Source organism: Enhydra lutris, unplaced genomic scaffold (assembly GCF_002288905.1).
Source record: "Enhydra lutris kenyoni isolate GAN:26980312 unplaced genomic scaffold, ASM228890v2 scaffoldscaffold76, whole genome shotgun sequence".
Lineage (NCBI taxonomy): Eukaryota > Metazoa > Chordata > Mammalia > Carnivora > Mustelidae > Enhydra > Enhydra lutris.
In genome coordinates, this window is record NW_019154160.1 from 4,744,761 (window position 1) to 4,766,404 (window position 21,644).

Here is a 21,644-nt window from a genome sequence, read left to right on the forward strand (position 1 = left end):
TTACATCTACAATCTGTATAGAATTGATGTTTTTGTGTAGTGCGGGTTTTCCCCTCATGTGGATACACAATTGACTTAGCACCATCTATTGAAAAAAAAATTCTTTCCCTTGATTCTTGCCTTATTGTCGATGTATTTGCTTTTACTTCAGGGCTGGACATCGAGCATAAACATCCTGAGGGATAATTTGAGGCTTTGGGTGATTTTATCTTTCTCCAGAGAGGATTAGTTTTTATTCCACAAACAGGCTGGGGCAAATGGTCCTGATCCGATCAAGGGTGGAGCTGGCTGGAAGCTAAAACTCCCAACTTGGGGAAGCATGTTTATTTCAAGGTCTCCAGCTCCTTCCATGGAATGACCCCCTGGGGTCCCGACTGCAAGATCGGGGGTTGATCGGGGCCTCTTTTCAGTGGGTCATAATATTGGTGTGTCCTGCTCCACGGGAGTGCTGAAGGCTCTGCTCAGCTTCTCAGCCTTTTAGCTGGTTTGTTTTCTTTTCTTTTCTTTTTGTGTTTTTTGGGTTTTTTTGTTTGTTTTTTAGCTTCCCAGACTCTTGGGTGCAACTTTCAAACCCGTGAAAGGACTCCAGGAGAAAAGTACGGCCCTGTATCGGCTCACTCAAAAGGAGACTATCGCCCGCCAGTCAAAGTAGAGTTTGTGGTGATGACCGGAGTCCAACTCACGGTGAGCCCCCTCGGTGGCTGTTGGTCCACCTGCTGAGTACTTGGCAGCCAGGGACATTACGGTGGGAAATGCTCAGTAGAAATGCCTGGAAATTTTCCCTCCTTACCACAATAGCAATCCAGAAGCAATACTGCACTCCTGGCGGAATCGCAGAGATTAATACCACCCTCGAAGACTTGAAAGGGGAGTGACAGCTATCACACAACCCCGTTAGCTCACCTAGTTGGCCTGTGTAGAGGCCACATGGATGCTGGTGAGTGACTGGGGGTCATCCTAAACTAAACCAAGTGTTAGACTTCAGGTGCAGGGGCATATGAACATAGCTCCTGGCTCTTGGTCTGCCGCTATTGGGCCAACGGTGTAACTTCATGGCGCTGTCTCAGGGCCAGTCGGTACCCTGCTCTCTGCCAGAATAGAGTCTGCAGGGATCCTGATCACCTTGGTCAGCATCCCACTGGTCCACCACACAGACAACAGTATGCTGATTGGCTGAAGTGCTCCACCCCGGTGAGCAGGGTACACAGAAATTAGTTCTGTAGGAGCTTTGACTATTTTCCCTGTGCTTGTTATATGCCTGTGGTTTCCAGCGTATACCAGCCATTTTCTTTTCTTACCTCCTTCCGATTTTAATTTTCTTTTTAAGATTCATTTATCTATTTACTTTTTATTTTTTTTAAAGATTTTATTTATTTATTTGACACAGAGAGAGATCACAAGTAGGCAGAGAGACAGGCAGAGAGAGAGAGAGGAGGAAGCAAGCTCCCTGCCGAGCAGAGAGCCCGATGCAGGCCTCGATCCCAGGACCCTGAGACCATGACCTGAGCTGAAGGCAGAGGCTTAACCCACTGAGCCACCCAGGCGCCGTATCTATTTATTTTAGACAAACAGAGAGAGCACTCACAAGAGAGGGGGGAAGGGCAGAGGGAGAGACTCTTCAAGCAGGCTACCTACTGAGTGTGGAGCAGGACGCAGGGCTGGATCCTGACCTGAGATCCCGACCCTCGCCAGAGTGAAGAGTCAGATGCTTAACCAACAGAGCCACCCTATGACGTTGTTGGAAGTTAACCTTACCGTCGAGTCTTCAGGTGACAGAATGTTCCATGGGGTGATAACTAAGTCCAAAGATTAATTAATATAGCCAGTGACAGATACAAGAACTCTTGGGAGTCTGTGTCTTCTCACTTGGGGGAAAGGTGAGAACATCTTCCCTTGAAAGGAGGAATGTCCTATCTCCTTATGTGGAGATATCAAGTGGTTTTGGTTTTGTATGAGAGTCACGTGTGTGCACAAGGGTGCGTGAGGAAGCCAAGTCGCCCAAGGGTTAGGCCGCCAGGCATCCACTCACGGCCTCTCGGCTCCACATTCACCCTTCAGTGCCTGCCCTTCAGCGATGGACACAGCTCTTGAAGCTTTCCTCTTTCCACTGTGGACATGAAGATAGGCTTTGTCAGTAGAGGGCACTGAAGGAAAGCTTTTTTCCCTGGCTTCAGTCCTATTTTGCTTTTGCTAGCTCTAGTTGCACTGCCCATCGGGGGGTTTGGGTAGAAACACCAGTGGTGCTCTGCCCCAGCCACACACCCAGAGCGTTAACCCCCGGGAGATTTTGCTTCTGGCTGGGGCCCAGGGACCACCTCTGTGACCCTCCTGATGCACACACTGTCCTTCAGACCTACAGACTAGAGAGGGCCCCCAAATCCCTCTGTGTGCTCATCTCCAGCTTTGGCTCACTTGCCCCAGAGGCCTGTTTCCTGTTTCCTGACTGGGGGCTAGCTCTGGCCCCGCAGCCCAGCGGGCTTCTCTGCCACCAGGGAGGGCGGACGCTGTTACCATGCCTTCCCCAATGAGGAGGTCCCCTTGCAAGTTTGCCCCCCATTTCTTCCATTTTCTTTATGGAAAAATAAAGAAAAATTTCTTTATATCATTGGAATAGTTTAATAATTCTTTATATTAAGCTCCGTGGTTTAAATTAGAAGGCAGTTTCTGTTTTCTGATTGGCCCCCAACTGATATGTTGGGTGATAATGAAGGGAAGCCCCGAAATGTAAGCAGGAAGCTGGCCTGTCCGTCAGGCAGTTCAAACCGGAACCGGAAGCCAGGGGGCTCTGGAAGGGATGTGGCCGGAACTGAGAGATTTCCTCACCACACAGAAAATTGAATTGAAAGGCTGTGGAGGACACAGGAAAAAATTATCTACACACATATAGAATCATAAGAATATTATAATTGATTCCATCGTGTGGAAAATTGTGTGCGGCTGTGGGGAAAGTGAGAACTGGCGAGAGGTACATCAAAGCCTAAGAGAAAATGAAAATCATGCCATTGTTAAATTCAGAACTAATAATTCTACTTTTTTTAAGATTTTATTTATTTATTTGACAGACAGAGATCACAAGTAGGCAGAGAGGCAGCCAGAGAGAGAGGAGGAAGCAGGCTCCCAGCGGAGCAGAGAGTCTGATGCGGGACTTGATCCCAGGACCCTGAGATCATGACCTGAGCTGAAGGCAGCGGCTTAACCCACTGAGCCACCCAGGCGCCCGCTCAAGGGACTTCTAAAACTTGTTTTAACAACCCAGGTGTTGTAAGATCAATTTTCAACTGGGAGCTGCCACTCAGGAGGACGTAGGCAGAGAGATCAGAGAAAACATGAAACGAAGACCACACAGAACACTCCTCACCCCAGTGTTGGAGAGAACCTGGCAAAAGGGCCTGTCACTGCGGAAAGGTAAGTCTGTGTGTCTGAAACTTTAACCTGCAGATCACCTGAGATCTTGTTAAAATGCAGATTTGTATTCAGAGAGTCGGGGATAGAGCTCAAGATTCTGATTTTCTAACAAGTTCCCGATGATGCTACTCTTTGAATATCAAGTCTAAGTCACTCCAAGTGCACCTTGCAACCAATCACTTAGAAAAACCAAGCATGACGCATTGAGTGGGAAGGTCCAGAGTCTGGGAAACACCCGTGTACACGTCACACGGGCTAGTTCCACCCATGTGCTGGGAGGAAGATCTGCCTATATGCACCCCAGCTCTCAAGAACCCAGTCTTGTCAGAGGTGGAGGCACCTGAGAGAGCTGAGACACTCCATCAGGAGACTCTAGGAACTCCTCCACTCAAGGGAGGAGAGGCGTGGGGAGAACGCACAGCTGAGAAGACGACCGGTGCAGGCAGTGTTGTCAATGGCGCCCGTTGGCAAGAACCAGTTACTTGGAAGGTTCTCTCCTGGTCAATGGCATAGCTAGCTGGGTAAGTCTCGAAAGTGTACCAGGAAATGGACAGTTTTTTCATGACATGCTTATGGACCATGTAAAGAAGTATAGATTATGTACTATTTATAATTAAGCAGGGGAGTCACTGGTTTAACAGCCATACCAAAGTGTATTGATTCATTAATTGGCTGATGTCAACTGAAAGGGAGGTTTTAAAGGAGATGCGGGCAGCTCTTCCTGTTCAACAGCATTGGTTGAGATCAGTGTGAAACAGGATGTTAGAGGTGTGAGGCAAGACTCTTCTGCAAGTGACAGAAAGACCAGGTCATGTAGGCTTAAGCAAAAGAGGGACTGTATTTTATATATTGGCTCATTATAGGTATGTGTTGGCTCTTTAGGTTTTTTTTATTTTTTTATTATGGTGAAATGCACATAATGTAAAATTTGCTAGCTTAACCATTTCTTTTTTTAAAAAAAAATTATTTATTTTGGAGAGAGAGAGGGAGAAGGGGGAGGGGCGGAGGCAGAGGGAGAGAGAGAGAAAATCTCAAGCAGACTCCGTGCTGAGTGTGGAGCCCCACATGGGACTCGATCTCACGACCCTGAGATCATGACCTGAGCCGAAACCAAGAGCTAGATGCTCAACCAACTGAGCCACCCAGGCACACTTTAATCATTTCTAAGTGTATACATCAATGGTATTTAATCTGTTCCTAATGTTGTTCAACCATCACCAACCATCCATCTCCAGAACTCCTTTCATCTTGTAAAACTGAAACTCCATACTCACTAAACAATAACTCGCCATTCCTTCCTCCCTCCCAAGACCCTGGAAACCACCAGTTTACTTTCTGTCTGTAGGATTTTGACTACTCTAAGCATCCCACATCCGTGGAGTGTTATGGTATCTGTTCTTCCATGGCTGGCTTGTCTCGCTCTGCATCAAGTCCTCAAGTCTCATACATGCAGTAGCGTGAGTCAGGATTTCCTCCTTTCTCAAGGCTGGACAAGATCCGACTGCATACGGTCCACATTGGGTTTACCCATTCATCCAACAGTGAACACTCGGGTTGCGTCTGATAGAGTAGATGGTCAGTTAGACATGAAATGGAGGGAAAGGCCATGATAAATCAGTGACACCTTCGAAGTCCAAGGGCACAGCTCCCTGACTTTGTGGCTTTTAACATCCTAGCCTTATGGCTTCCAGCACCCCACACTCACAGACCAAGAGGAATAGGTGCAAAACATGCTTGCTCCTCATCCCCTGGGGAAGGTCCCTGGAGTTATCTCTGCACCAGGGTGACCTAGAGCTTCTTTATAATATATTTACATTGTGGTTTTCACCACCCACCCCTCCTCTCTCCCACCCTGCATGGGGGAAGATGGCCATGTCAGTTCCAGCAAGAAACTTCTAGGGCCAAAAACTCCCCCTCCCAACCAGCAGGAGTCTCTTAGAGGATTGGAAACAGCTTCAGCAGAGACCGCCCTAGCTATGACCCACAACCTACACAAACATAAAAAGAAAAGACTCCCCTAACCCTCCTCCTCCCCCACCTCACCCCGTGCTGTTTCCACTTCTGGGCCTGCTGCTCTCCCTCCTTGAGAGCACACTGTCCTTAGTAAACTGCTCTGTGCTCACTACCTTCCCTCTGGCCATCTCTACTGCAGCACAGATCCTCACATAGATCTTTTGAGGGGAATCTAAGGAGACCTCCGTTCGCACAACAGGACTCTCCTACCAGCAACACTTCTTCTATGTTGGGCCACTGTGAATGATGCTGCTGTGAACAGGGGTGTACAAATATCTCTTGGAGACCCTGCTTTCAGTTCTTGTGGGGATATACCCAGAAGTGGAATTGCTGGATCGTATGATAGTTCTAGTTTTAATTTCTTGAACAGGGTCACTGGGTAGCCAGTGGCTCTGCCCAGCAGAATCTAATAATGTGGTAACTCTGGAAATCAGCTTCTCTCCCTTCTCCAGGGTTTTCTGGCCTCTCTTAATGTTTTTACTTATTGGTTTTGATGTTTCTTTTATTGTTGTGGGTTTTCTCTGCGCTGAGGATCAGACTGAAAGGTAAACTTAGGGTCTTCCGAGATCTTCTTTAAGCCTTTCCCTGAGCATGCAGCAGTCACTACCTAATTTTCCCCATCTACATTGTCATTTCTCAATGTTCTAGTCTTTAATGTCTGGCTCCCAAAAGGGGAAATAGAGAAAAGTGAAGACACCAGCATTCTAAATCTCTAGAAGACACTTCAGCTGGATTTGGGGGTGGGGGGTGGGGAGGTCGCTTGCAGCACAGATCCCTGGTATTTGGAGTCTAGGGTCCCTTCAGTACCCCCTGGCTCCCATGGCTCTCGGCATGTTGCTCCAGGAACACAGGCACAACTGCCTTCTGCAGGATGGAGGCGGGAGATGGGCAAGGCTACTGGGCTAAGAACTGCAAGTGACTGAAATAAACTGCAATTTACCATTCCTGTCTTCCCCTGCAAATTGCAAGCTTTCAGTACACTGCAGACTTCCAAAGTAGTTGTATCTGGCAGATTCCGCTAGTGCAGTTGTCTTGATGGGGAGACAGATGTCTGGTACTTTTTACTCCAACATCTTCCCAGACTCCTTCCTACTTGGATTATGATTATGATTATTATTTTCATCATAATAACGGCACTCATTAATCCCCATCGCCTTTTTTCACCCATCCCCTACCTCCCCCCCATAACCATCATTTTGTTCTCTATCGTTAAGAGTCTGTTTCTTGGTTTGTCTCTCTTTTTATTTTTTCTTTGCTTGTTTGTTTTGTTTTTTAAATAGCACATATGAGTGAAATCATATATTTGTCTTCCTCTGACTTATTTCGCTTAGCATTATACTCTCTAGCTCTATCCATGTTTTGTACATGGCAAGATTTTATTCTTATGACTGAATAATATTCCAGTGTGTGTGTGTGTGTGTGTGTGTGTGTGTGTGTGTGTGTACACCATGTCTTCTGTATCCATTCATTAGTCGATGGACACTTGGGCTGCTTCCAGTTTAGCTATTGTAAATAATGTTGCAATAAACATAGGGGTACATGTATCCCTTTGAATTAGTGTTTCTGTATTTGGGAGGTAAATACCCAACAGTGTGATTACTGGGTGGTAGGATAGTTTATTGTTAACTTTTTGAGGAACCTCCATGCTGTTTTGCACTGAGGATGCACCAGTTTGCATTCCCACCAACAGTGCAAGGGAGTTCCTTTCTCTCCACATCCTCGCCCACACTTGTTGATTCTTGTGGTTTTTATTTTAGCCGTTCTGACAGGTGCGAGGTGACATTTGGCTTATTAATTTTAAAGTCCGGAGCTGAGGTAGGTTCTAGGCAGCTGGGGAACTCTGACTGGTCCTCAAACTGCCCCCAGCTCTCTACAGATAAACAGAGAGCACAGGGCGAATGATCTGGGTGTTGTAAAAGAAGAATGTATAGGTACCGTCGGAGTATAAAAGAAGGAGAAATCAGACCCACTGGGCAAAGTCAGGAAAAACTGTTCTCTATGAAAAAGTCATGGAAGAGTCTTGATGGAGTCTTGAAACATGGGCACACCGTCTTCAAGACATCAGAGGGTCCCAGTGTAGGAAGAACTCCAGCACGGTGAAGTCAGAAAGCCTGGGTTCTAATCCTGGTTCCACTTTGGGTCCTGTAATCTTAGGTAATCACACTTCACTGTTCTTATAGTCTCATCCATAAAATGGGTGTAACGGTTGGATTGTTAGTAATCGCTAAAACTTGCTGAGGACATATAATACACCATGTATCGTGTAGAACACTTTTAACACACATTTTGTTTACCTACTACCACTATTTTCAGATTACGACACTGAGATTCCAGAAGGAATTTTCTCCATCATAGAAAGAGAGAGTAGACCAAGGCTTAAAACTCAAAGGGAGGCGGGCCTCATGCCTTTAACCTTCTAGTCCTCCAGTGTTCTAGGAGATATTTGTAAAACATTTGCCAAGATGTCTGACACATAGTAAACAGTAAATGTTAGTTGTTGCTACTGTTCCTTCTGTGGTTGCTATTATTATGCTTGTATCTGATCTCCTTGTAACATACCCTCTGCTCCAGCCAGATCCTTATCTATCACACAAGATTTTTTTTTTAAGATCTTATTTATTTATTTGACAGACAGAGATCACAAGTAGGCAGAGAGGCGGGGTGGGGGGTGTGGGAGAAGACTCCCTGCCTAGCAGAGAGCAGGATGCGGGGCTAGAGCCCAGGACCCTGAGATCATGACCTGAGCTGAAGGCAGAGGCTTAACCCACTGAGCCACCCAGGCGTCCCTATCACACAAGATTTTGAGATTGGATTTTCCTCCATGCTTGCCTCATAAAATTCAACTCCACTTCTTCCTTAAATAGTTCTTAAACTCTCCTGACAAGGTCAGATGAAACCAAGGTGAAAAGCTGCAAATCAGCGGAAATGTTTGCTTTAAAAATCACATAGGATTGGGCTGCCTGGGTTGCTCAGTCGTTAAGCGGTTGCTTTTGGCTCAGGTCATGATCCCGGGGTCCTGGGATGGAGCCCCGCATCGGGCTCCCTGATCAGCTGGGAGCCTGCTTCTCCCTCTCCCTCTGCCTGCTGCTCCACCTGCTTGTGCTTTCTTTCCATCTCTCTAGTAAATAAATAAATTTTTTTTTTTTAAATCACATAGTATTACTTTTCAGTGGTCAGATTTCCCATAAATACTGTGGTTTGGGGCACTTTCATTTGGGCAAGGAGTTGATGCTCACAACATGGGCACCTTGTTCTACCTTAGAGTGTTGTTTGTTTTACCTTGAGGGTGCTCTTCCGGCTCAGCACCTGATGCCACCCGGCTCCCTTTTATGCCCCTCCCATTTCTTCCCACTTCCTTGAGAATATCTGTGCCTTCGCCACTCTGGGAATGGTTATTCATAGCTCTAACACGGCCGATTGTTTCTCTGTCTGGAGACTTGAAATATACAAAACATCCATACCTTAAATGTTTATCCTCTGGGAAGCAACGGTCTGGTGGTCCCAAACCCCTAAAAGGGAGGGAAAACTCAGGCTTAAAGTTGACTTGCTTTCTGCTCTGGGGAAGTAGAGGTTGGGGTTGCTTTCATAGGATTTGGACTCCTACCTTAAGGTGGGTCACGAATTCCCTGGTTGAACCCCAAAGCCACCTGGGGTAGTGGCTCTCAACTTTATGCGCTCATTTGAATTCACCTGGGGAGATTGTAAAAATTCCCAGTGCCCACATGAATCTCTGGGGTTTGAGTTCAGGCATCAGTATTTTTTTTTTTTTTAATTTTCTACATGATTTTAAGACTGAGCCTCACTGACCCTTCAGCCCTGTTTCTCAAGCTTAAATGCACCTGTAATTCACCAGGGGGTCTTGTGAAAATGCAGGCTTAGATTCAACAGGTCCAGGATGGGGCTTTTCCAGCAAATGCCAGGTAATGTTGATGCTGCCGGTCAGTGGGCCATGCTATGTACAGTGAATTTCTAGGGAACACAGTTCTGCTTGCAGAAATTGAGTCCGAACGAAGGTCTTCAGGGCACAAGGAACAAACACACATCCCAAGAAGACCGGTATTGATCAGTTCTTAATTCCATCAAGTCTTTTGTTTTATTTTTTATTAATTTTTATTTTTTTAGATTTTATTTATTTATCTGACAGAGAGAGAGAGAGATCACAAGTAGGCAGAGAGACAGGCAGGGGTGGGGGTGGGGAGAGAAGCAGGCTCCTCGCTGAGCAGAGAGCCCGATGCGGGGCTCGACCCAGGACCCTGGGATCATGACCTGAGCTGAAGGCAGAGGCTTAACCCACTGAGCCATCCAGGTGCCCCCATCAATGCTTTTTAGAATCACCTTTGGAGATTAGAAAAAAATGGTTTCCATCCTGGACATTCTGATGTATGGGTCTGGGCTGAGACTTTGTATCTACATTTAAAAAATACTCTTTGGGTGATCATGGTATACAGTTATAGCTGAGAACCACTGATAAAAATAACCACAACTCAATGAATTTATTCTTTCAGAAAATTACAGAGTGATGGGTTCAAGCTGTAGATTTTTTCAAGCAAGGTTTTAGGGTCTTGGCTTATGATATCAGGATTATCTAACTGAAATCTACACTTATCCATGGGCATGCATAAAATAAATTCAGAGGACCAAAGTAGCTAGAAATCTTAGCAGAATGTTAAGAAAACAACTTCCATCCAAAAAGGTGAGGTGGGGGTAGAATCCAAAATTAACTCAGCAGACGAGCTATATCTCTATCTCTCTGTCTCTCTGTTTCTCTGTCTGTCTGTCTCTCTCTCTCCCACACACACACACACCCCTAGACACAACCTTAATTTCCTTTTAGTCTATGGTTATTTTTCAATTTAACATTGATAGTGTTCCTATGAGACAGTAACTTGACTTATCTCCAAAGAACCCAAAATGACAGATGGAAATGAAGATAGATAACACACCCTGAGAGACTCGTACTCTCTAACTCAGGAATAATGGGTTTCAGCTCTAGCCCCGTGGGCGGCAGGAGTGTGTCCGTACCCCAACCTCCCTGCAGCCCCGTTTCCAGGTCCTTTTCTCACAGGGACTAAATCTGCATCTTAAGTGCATGAAATTAATTGAATTTATCTTTGTTCATGTGATAAATTTTTCCACTCACAAACTAAATTCCATCATTCCCCAGTGAAACTCTAGTTAAATTAGAAGCCCTTCTTCGTTTTCAGCATTCTGATATTTTGGAATTTGTGGGCTATTTTTTTTTTTAAGTGACAATCATCCCAAAATAGCCACTCGTGTTCTAAACAGAGCAGGTATTCACAGATGCTTATTACGGAGGATGATTGCAGTCATGTTTCTGGGGCACTGTGGGGAAGTGTCGGAAACTTCCTCGGCCCAAAGAAAGACGCACAGGACCTTGGGAGAACAAAGAAGAAATGTGTTTCTCTCCGGTATGCTCTATATGGTATAAGGCACCAACATTCAGCCAGTTACCAAAGCCAGCCAGCCAGAAATCAGAATATTTGCTGACTAAATCCCTGATTCTTCTCCATCCACATCACACATACAGAATCACTGGGGTCAATCTATTCTACCATCGAATATGCTCCAATTCTTTGCTCTGTTCTGTGCCTGCCCTACCTCTTTACGTCAAGCTCTTCTCTCTCTCTCTCTCTCTCTCCCCCTCTCTTTCTCTTTAAGACAAGGGCAGTAAACATTCTTGAGCATTGTTCATGTGTCAGGCCCTGGACTTGGTGCAGGGCGTACAAGGAGAAGTTAGACACAGCTTGATGCCTTCAAAGATTAATTCCAGAGGGGAATGAGAAGGTACTCCAAAACATTACTCAAATATTTATTATGTGCCAGGCACTGAGTTAGATGCTGGTGGAGGGCGGGGGTGGGAGAAGATAGCGGACAAATAAAACAACCTTTCTCTCCTTTTTGTTTAAGAACATTAAACCTTCCTCCCAAAAGCAAGCAAACAAACCCATAAAACCAGCTGCAACGAGCTTGGGCCCCCGGATTCCAGGGAAAGGCCCCTCAAGCGAACAACAGGAAGGGCAGGTTGTACCTGAGCCTGGAGAACTCAAAGAGCCCAACACGATTTTCTACCTCCTTACTCGACATGTTGCCTTCCTTCCCCCTACATGGCAGCCATGTAGGGGTTTTCATCTTACAAGTTTCCTCTTACAAGTTCCTTTCCCAGAAATCATCCCTCTTTTTGTGATCCCGTTTGGGGGCACTCTTAGTGGTTAATTCTCTGTGGGACCAGACCCCTGGGTGGCTGGAGGGGACCAGACACCAGGAGCTGAAACGAGGGGAGAGTCATAGGGGATGGAGGATAAGTGATATGGTCGTTTGGGCAACAGAGCTGACATTTCTACGGAACAACCGTGTAAGGATCGGGGGAGGTTTGGGCTGAAGGGAGTACCCAGAGTCCTCAAACCCCTCCTCTTCAGATACTAGTGGACTCCAAGGGGGTTATGAAATCAACAAGAGAGCCAAGAAAGGGGTGAGGGGCTACTACCAGTCAGCCCAGTGTTGTGAGAACCCAGATCTAATTTCAGTCTGAAACCCTATAAAACTTCCTCCTCATTATTACTTTTCACAGAAAGCAGAACTTTGACATTTTAGTAGCTAATAAGCATTCCCGGTGTTCTCCTTGAATCCCTTTATTCAACAAGGTAGGTAATTCAATTGAAAAAAAATATGCACTTTTATGAGGCTCAGTGAAGTTATTTTTTTTTAAAGATTTTATTTATTTATTTGTCAGAGAGAGAGAGAGGGAGAGAGAGCGAGCGCAGGCAGACAGAATGGCAGGCAGAGGCAGAGGGAGAAGCAGGTTCCCTGACGAGCAAGGAGCCCGATGTGGGACTCGATCCCAGGACGCTGGGATCATGACCTGAGCCGAAGGCAGCTGCTTAACCAACTGAGCCACCCAGGCGTCCCTCAGTGAAGTTATTTTTATTTTGGGTGGGTGAAAAAAAAAAAATTCAGCCTTAAACCAGAATCTAGGCTGAAGGAGGTAACTTCCATGTTCCTTTGGAGCCCAGGAACTGTGGGGCAGGGGTCTGGGGGGGTGATGATCGCCTCTGCATCAGAGCACAAAATAACCCAAGGTCCAGCACTGAAGGGCTGCGGGGGTGGGGGGGGTTGTAGCCAATCAAAGGAGGATTTAAAGAAAACAAGTGGTGATGGAGGAATGTGGGAGTACAGGGTGTGGTGGTGACACTTCTTTTGTGCTCAGTAGGACTGTATGGCACTGCTTAAAAATGAAAATAAGCGGAACTGACTGATATTAATCATTACTGTACCAGCCCTACCTTCCCAAGGGCCTCTCCGTATAATTAACGCTTTGCCCCAGGAAACTGGGGAGCCTTGTGGATTACCTGGGGAAATATACTGGGCTTCAGAATAAGGGGAATGATTGATGTTTCCAAGGTTATACCCCAAGGGGCTGACCTTGGTTCTCTCCCATGGAAGCCCTTCTCAGAGGACCCAAGGTTTACCAGAATTTGCGTCACGCTGAGGGACAAATTCCTTGGTCTCAGAGCCACAACTCTGTCTGCGGTCCCCTTGAAGCGGCACGTGGATTTGCTCACCAGGGCCGTGTCCCAGTCAAGAGCACACCCACCAGGATGGGTGTGTGTAGCTGGCAGTGTGGGGTGGTCAATTTTCTCAGCATTCTCCTATTTTCCAGACCGATGAGTTGCATGGTGCCACTGTAAAGAGGCGCGACAACTTGTTGCGGGGAGGACCGGCACGTTAAACAACTCTGAGTGACAGGCTGGTTGCACTCAGACACTGGGCAGACATTTTGCTCCTAACGGAGCATGGCGGGGTGCTCACTCTAAGGTCCCCTCTCCCGGGGACAGCAGGGAGTGACAGTCACGCCCATCCCCTTGCTGGTTACTAAGGGCTTCTGGAAAGTCAGGAGTGAATTAGAGTTTTCCTACATACATGGCTGTGAACATGGTGTGGGAAGACCTTGGGTGACCTCCCGGGAGCTTTAAGTCCACTTCAGAAAAAAGACAAAGTGCTTCTGAGGAATGTTCTCCCCCGCCCCTTCACCTCTCAAATTTCACCGAGCAGAAGGTGAAGGAGACCATCTTGAGCCGGAAGAGGGGCTCGTTTTCCAAGACAGGGAGGCCCAGGTGCCACGGAATGGGTGTCAAAGGCTCAGTCAGAGCAATGGCGACAGCTGAGGGCTGTGGGCAGGGGCCAGATACCCCTGAGCTTTGGCAGATGAGGGTTGAGATTCACAAGCACGTCGGTGGTCCAGGAAACCAAGAGACACATGGGCCATAAGGGAGGATGATGTCAGCCATGTTACTCCTTGGGGCTGGAGAGACATGTCCTCCTCTTCTCAGCCACCACCCTCCCCCATGGGGAGAGCTGGGCTTGGAGGGAACCCTGGTGGGCCAATCTATATGATTCCACCATTTAATACATTGTGATCAAGAATGTGCCCAGTAACGTGCCAGGCCATGGAAAGTCATGGTAGCCATCCCCATGGAGTTTACCTGTCAATGGGAATATTTGCTTCCCAAATCAAAATAAGTAAGTACATTAAATAATCACGAATCACAGTAGGTTCGGAAGGAAATAAATAGGGTGTGGAATGGAGAATAATGGGGGGGTCTCTTAGACATCTCCGAAATGTGGTGAAGAGAGACTGAGAAGGAGCACACTGTGCAAACAAGGGGTGGGGGGAGCAGTGTGGGGATGGAGGGGGTCGTAGGTGCAAATTCTGCAGTGAGAACAGGGCCTTTGGTGAACTCGGAGAGTCATGACTGATGTGTGGGGAGCAGGGATGGGAGTGGCTTAAGTTGAAGCTAGATAAGGGGGCCTGGGCGGCTCAGTCGGTTAAGCCTCTGACTCTTGATCTCAGCTCAGGTCTTGATCTCAGGGTCATGAGTTCGAGCCCTACACTGGGCTCCATGCTGGGCATGGAGCCTACTTAAAAAAAAAAAAAGAAGAAGAAGATGAAGTTGGGTAGATAAAGGCCAGGTCACACGGACCTTAAAGCCAGGGTAAGAAGTTTAGATTCCATTGTAAGGACAATGGGATGCTATTGAAGGGTGTCGGGCTGGAAAGAAACACATCACTCTCTCTGGCCTTCTTATTGTGAATGAAACAGAAAGTAAGAGAAAATTAGGAAGACTGTAGGGTTGGTGTACAAATGGCCTCATGTTTATGTCTTAATGGCTTGAGAGACCACTCAATTTCTCTGGATCCTGGTCCCTATTTTATTCTTTGTCCTGGCTGATTAGAATTACCTGGTGGAGGTTTGAAAAATTTACTAATTTGGCCCACCACCTACCAATTAGGTCAGAATCCCAAACATAGTTGACAGACAAACGACAAACTGGAATAAAACATTGTGACTTAGATAAGACAAAGGTTTGGTACCTATGAAATAGGAAAGTGCATTCTCAGGGCGCCTGGGTGGCTCAGTCTTTAAGCATCTGCCTTTGGCTCAGGTCATGATCTCAGGGTCCTGGGATCGAGCCCTGCATCGTGCTCCCTGCTCAGCGGGGAGCCTGCTTCTCCCTCTCCCACTCCCCCTGCTTGTATTCCCTCTCTCACTATCTCTCTCTGTCAAATAAATAAATGAAATCTTAAAAAGAAAAAAAAAGAATTGTCCAACTCTTGATTTCGGCTCAGATCATGATCTCAGGGCCGTGAGATCGAGCCGTGCATCAGGCTCTGCACTCAGCATGGAGTCTGCTTGAGTTTCTCTCTCCCTCTGCCTCTCCCTGTAGTGCTCTCTCTCTCTCTCTCTCTCTTTTTTTTATTTTTAAAGATTTTATTTATTTATTTGACAGAGAGAGACAGTGAGAGAGGGAATACAAGCAGGGGGAGTGGGAGAGGGAGAAGCAGGCTTCCTGCTGAACAGAGAGCCCAATGTGGGGCTTGATCGCAGAACCCTGGGATCATGTCCTGAGCCAAAGGCAGACGCTTAATGACTGAGCCACCCAGGAGCCCCCCTCTCTCTCTTTCTCAAATAAACAAATCTGGTGGTTTTTGTTGTTGGTTTTTTTTAAGTGTTTTCTCTTTAGTATCAATAAGAAGAGGGTATTAAAAAGGTAATAAAGCCTGGAGATCACTCATAAAGAAGAAATAGACCCGGCCAGTAAGCTTCAAAAGACACACAACTTCTCCAGCAATTAGGGAAATGCAAAACAAAATTGTAATGAGATGCTATTTTCCACCCCCAAGATGGATTTTTAAGGAGGAAATGACTAGTCACAATTGGTAAGGAGGCACAGGAATGGTATGCCTAGATTCCGTGGAAGCCTGCAGTGGTTCAGCATTTTTAAAGAGCTGCAATATTTATTTTAGAATAGAGAGTATATGCCACCAATCGGACAATCTAACAATTCCACTGTGAGTTTCTCCTCTACAGAAATGTGTGTGTGCGTGAAGATATATGCACAAAGGTAACATTGATAATAGGCAGTTTTGTTTTTGTTTTTGTTTTTTTTTTAAGGAAAAGGATATCTCCATTAAAAGAGAAATGGCTGGATGAATTATGGAATAAAAACCTCATTTTTTAAAAAAAAGGAAATGTTGATGTAAACATACTGGCAAAGAAAACTGTCTCGTATATTCTTAGTGAAAAAAGCAAGCTGGAGAACGCAACATACAGTAGGACTCATTTATGGCATCCTGTTATACTCGTGTGTGTGTGTGTGTGTGTGTGTGTGTGTGTGTGTGTGTGTGTGATTATTCTGTGCATTGTTCTCTGTTCCTGCTCACCTCGAGGCAATTAGGTTCCTGCTTTAGTGATTTTTGCAGGCAGAAACACAAGTTGTGAGAAGTCAATAAACTCACTGAAGAGATTACACAAGGACTTGCCTTTGAAGGTGAGACGGGAAGAGAAGGCGTGCCTTTCTGGTAACAGGACGCAGGGGCCAGCACGATATTTCCTGCCTCCTGCCATCTGAAAAGAAGCAGAAGGTAAGGGTTTGGATCCAGAGGTAAACCAGATGTTGCCCCATGGGTAGCAGGAGTCAGCAAGGAGGGAGTCCCACGGTCCCCGTGGAGCTGGCCCCGGGGAGTGGGTACCTCCGTTTGTCAAAGCGCCTGGGGGTCCTGCCTCAAATGAGGCACAGAATCAGCAGAGCCATGGATCTGAAAGGAGCCCTGCACTCACACACCACGTGACATCCTCCTGAACTGGCACAGGACCGTGATCCTTGTGTCGCTCTGGGGGTGAGGAAGCCCCAGGGATGGAGAATGGGGGCTTAGATTCTGATTTAATTTGGTTGAAAAAAACAAAGGAGGGACGCCTGGGTGGCTCAGTTGGTTGAGCCGCTGCCTTCGGCTCAGGTCATGATCCCGGCGTCCTGGGATCGAGTCCCACATCGGGCTCCTTGCTCCGCGGGAGCCTGCTTCTCCCTCTGCCTCTGCCTGCCACTCTGTCTGCCTGTGCTCGCTCTCTCTGACAAATAAATAAATAAATAAAAATCTTTAAAAAAACAAAAACAAAAACAAAGGAATGGAATATTTCAAGTGACATCTAATTTGGGAGAAGGAGGTCTACATGTTTCCAAACACCTGGAGAAGAGACTAGAGGGGTCTATGTTTACAGCCAATAGTTCCTAGGGTTGTCCCGGGGCGAGGAGAGAAACTGCTTAAAGAGGAAGGCAGGGACTTGTAGTTTTACTCTCACACTTCTCTCTCGTTTGAATTTTTGACATTGAACATCTATGACTTTGGCAATTTTTTTTTTTCAAGATTGAAAGAGCAGGGCTCCTGGGTGGCTCCGTGGGTTAAGCATCTGCCTTCAGCTCAGGTCATGATCCCAGGGTCCTGGGATTGAGCCCCGCCTCGGGCTCCCTTCCCATCTGAGAGCCTGCTTCTCCCTCTGCCACTCCCCCTGCTTGTGTTATCGCTCCCTCCTTCACTCTCTCTCCCTCAAATAAATAAATTAAATCTTAAAAAAAAAAAAAAAGACCGAAAGAGCTTTCCAGATCTGTACCATCCCAGGTGACCCTTGCTCCTCATGAAAGTGCTGCCCCGTCTTGCAAGTGCTCCTGACCCTGTCTCTCCGGGCCCTGACTCCTGATTCCTTTCAGCTCTTCTCTGGGGACCCACATGTCTCTTCGGGGCGGGGGGGGGGGGGGTCTGGTCCACTTTCTTCCACATGCTCCCTCCTGCCACAACAGCGTCCATCACAGCCACCCCCCCCACCCCCGGCACCCGCCAGCCTCCAGGAGGAAAGGTCTGCTCAGAGCTGCAGAAGATTGCCTCACTTGCTCTGACAGCTTCTCTCCCTGGGTCTCCCTGCCCCCTTCTCCCCCCTACTTAGGACAAAACATTATCTACACAGGAGCTTCCCAATAGTGGGGAAAAATACAGGATGCGGAGTTTGATACCAAGAACCTTATGACCAGAAGTCAGCGGCTTTGGGGAGCTTGGAGTCCCTGAACGGAAGCAACAACCAGTCTGGCTCTGAGGGGATCAGATGACATCCCTGGCTGGGGTGGACATCCCTGGGCCTGGGGTTGGGTACGGAGAAGGCATCCTGAAGTCCACAGCGAAGGGCCCGCCGGCACGTGGCGAGTGTTCTATGAACACTCCTTCCCTAGGCCAGCAGGGCTGGGAGCGGGGTCTTCACAGTGCTGGTCATGTTTTCCCAGCAGAAGCCCTGGAGACATTCATAAAACTGACAGAAGCGCCAAGAGAAGGGAATTTCTGCTCATGTTTTTACAGGACCAGGTTAAATAAATATAAAAACATTCAGCACCACCGGCCGCTCCTGGGTTTGGGCAGCCTGTCCTCTGCCTAGTTGCAGGGAGATACCCCAGCTATTGTCGGGGGGTGGGGGAGGGCTGTGTTTTCCCACTTTGCGCCTTTGTGGAGTATCTACGTATTTAAACAAGAAAGCACCAGTGGGTTCCTTCAAATTCCTGATGAGCTGGAAGGATCTCACCACCCATCTTTTGTTTTTCATTTGTTTTACTATGGTCAATGTATACAACCCAAGGTTATCCAAGGTGAGCCTTTCCGCATAGGGTTCAGTGGCATCTGAAGGTCTGCGGTGACCACCACCCACCTCCAGAACTCCTTCTTCGCAAACTGTAATTACCTACCAACCAGAAACACCCCCCTTGGCCCCTCTCAGCCCCCGGCCACCACCATCCGATGTGAATTGACTTCCCTTGGAACCTCATGTAAGCGGAATCACACAGTGTTGGCCCTTCTGGCGACTGGCTGATCTCACGTAGCTTTGTGTCCTCCAGGTTCATCCATGTTGTTCCACGTCAGAGTTTTCTCCAGCCATTTCAGGATGGAGAAATTCATGCCCATGAGCTTGCTCTCGCTGCTTCTCAGCATTAGCTGTCTGTTCCCCAGAGCGATGGGGGCAGAGGTGTGGAGGAGGAGCGTGACGGATCCCCACATGTCCTCGCATCTGTTTCCTGCAGGGCTGTGCTCTTTTCCCCCCATTGTGAAAGGGTTACCTTGGCAACGAATCCCTTCTCTAATTTTTTTAAGGTTGTGAACTGATGACCAAACGACGAGAGCAAAAGATTAGGAAGGCTGAGCCTCCGCCTAGGGAAGGGAACACTGAATTGATTTTGTAAGAAAACACAAAGCGATTGTGACATGGTCCGTACACTTGGTACTGAATCCGAGAAATACGTCTGAATGCCCTACGACAGCCAGGCGCTGTGCCAGGTCGTGGGATACAACGGTGAACGGGACTGTAGACAGCATCCTTGACACCCGCAGTCATCAGGGGATAGACACGGACCCAATAATTAATGACAAACACAGTTGAACGCTTAGAGGGAAAAGACCGTGTTTTCACAAAAGCATAGACCAAAGGGGCCTGACCTGCACTGGGACGCTGAAAAGCTTTCCCAGAGGAATGAACACGGAAACAGAGACTCGAAATAGCAGTAGGATTTGAGCCTGAAGTTTGGAAAAGGGACAGGCAGCCAGAGGGAGCAGATAGTGTGTGTGTCCCATGGCAGCTAGAGAACAAGCCCCTACTTCTTAGATCAATGGGACAATCTCAAGTCCTCCAGGAACAAAGGTCACATTACCTTGTCCATGCAGGTGGAGGCCAAGGTAGGGATAACACTTGGCTGGACAAGATTTTTTTGAAGTTTGCATCTTCGTCTGTCCCGCCCCTGGTTCTGGGTGTTTCAGAGGAGGGTCTCTGGGCTGGTCTCGGTCATGGCAGTGAGCTGGAGACATGGCCCTAGGCCAGTGCCTGGATCGGGACTGGTCCATCTGGGATGCCAGTGACGAGCCAGGAGGCCCCTGGGGACGTGGAGAGGAGGAGCTATTTCTAGGGGAAGATGGGAACCACGATGTCAGAACACAGTCTGGGGCTTAACCATTGGCTGGAGGGAGGGCCATGGGGTGGGGGGAACTTGAGCAGATCTAGAAGATCTAAGTGGACGATTTCACTGATAGGCGGGCTGTGCCTGGTGGGACACCGGCGTCCCGGCCTCACAGTACTCTTCTCAGGGGTGAGATTAGGCTCACTCACCAAAGTGTTCTACAGCCACTCCGGCTGCTGCTCAAGGATGACCCAGGTCAGGAGGGGGCTCATCTTTGACTTTTCAGGGTTCGGAGGCCAGCTGAAAAAACTGGAAGTTTGATGAAAGGGAAGGGAATGGCAACATAGTTCAAGCCATCTGGGGCAATTTGGAGGAAGACGGTCTCTGCAGGTGCGAAAATGACGCTATGATCAGGGCTCTCCGAGACCACCCTCAAAGTGATGGAAAGACCGTCCTTAGATGCAGGGTTTGCCAGTGATCCATTAGAAGGACTGACGGAGCTCGGAAAAGCGGTGAGAGTCATGGTTATGGTTTATTACAGTGAAAAGACGTGGGTTAAACCCAGCAAGGGGAAAAGGTGTGAGAGGATGCAGCCCAGGAGAAAAGAGCTCACGCTCCCAGGTGTGCTCTGCCCCGAGTTATGCTGACAGCGGCTACTTGACCCAGCGTGCGTGGGGTACTGACCCCCGGGGATTCTCACCCAAGCCTCCGTGTACAGGGTTTTTATGGGGGGTGGGTCCCCTAAGCAGGGAACACCCACACAACTGACCGTAGTTCTCAGTCTCCAGCTACACTGGGAGTCACAGTGATCTGGCATGACCCAAGGTCCCCATCACAAACGTGCTGGTACCATGGGCTAGCCTGTGTCCTCAAAGCTCCAGGTCCACGTGAGCACTCTTACCGGGCAGCATATTTGAAGGGCTTAGAGCCCATCACTCAGGAGCCCCTCAAGGGCTAATTTCTTCAGAATGAGTGAGGTTTGAACCGCGCCCCGCCCCCCAAACCTGCTGAGTTAACCATTTACTGCAGAAACATGAATGGCCAGGGTCAAGAGATTGAAGAGAAATCTCCATTAGGGAAGGAAGAGATATGGCCTGGACAATTATCCCCACTTGGCTCTTTCGTGCCTCCAAAATTCCAATCACAACGTCCATGTGGCTTTTGCCAGGTTCTCTCCCCCCCATGCCTTCCCCTTGCCTCCAATTGGGCCAAGTTGGGGGTGAGTCGGGGAGACCTTAAATCAGCGAGGATCGCATTTTATGCCCCACTTTGAAGTCACTGCAAAGCTAGCCGGCTTTGCAAAGATGCATATGGAAATCTGTGGGATGCTTCCAGGGCTCAGTCCAGCATTTGCCATACACAGCGCACAGATGGTGTGTGCGAGATATTTTATCCCCCACTTCGTAATCACTGTGAAGCGTGGATACTCACTGTCTGGCCACCTCTCCCAGCATACCCTCCCATCCCCCTTCCTCCCACCCCCCAACCCCCGCGCCAAATAATGCTTATTTTAGCATTGAGACAGATTCCTTCATTAAGTTACAGCCCTCAGCATTTTACCAAACTGCTTCTCCTTGCAACTTCTTCAAGGCAACTAACCAAAGAGACAAATTATTTTCCCTGTGGATGTTTTAAATATATTTTGGGGGAAAAATGGGGTTTAGGCAGAATAAAAAGTAATTTTGCCAAAAAGGAAAGTAATTTTACCCATCAGCTTTCCCACCACGCATCTCATCATCACAGGAAGCCACTTTGCCGTGAGGTCATTTTCAGTAACATTTCCTTTAGGTGGAACCTTCTAGAAATGCAGTGCCATAATCCACACAAGCAACTGCAGCTTCCAGGAGTTTGGGGGCTAAGTCCTTTTGGTATTTATCAAATTGCTTTACCTTTTCCATCTAAAACTGGGGCCACAGGTCAGGGCTAAGTGGAGACAATAGCTAGCAG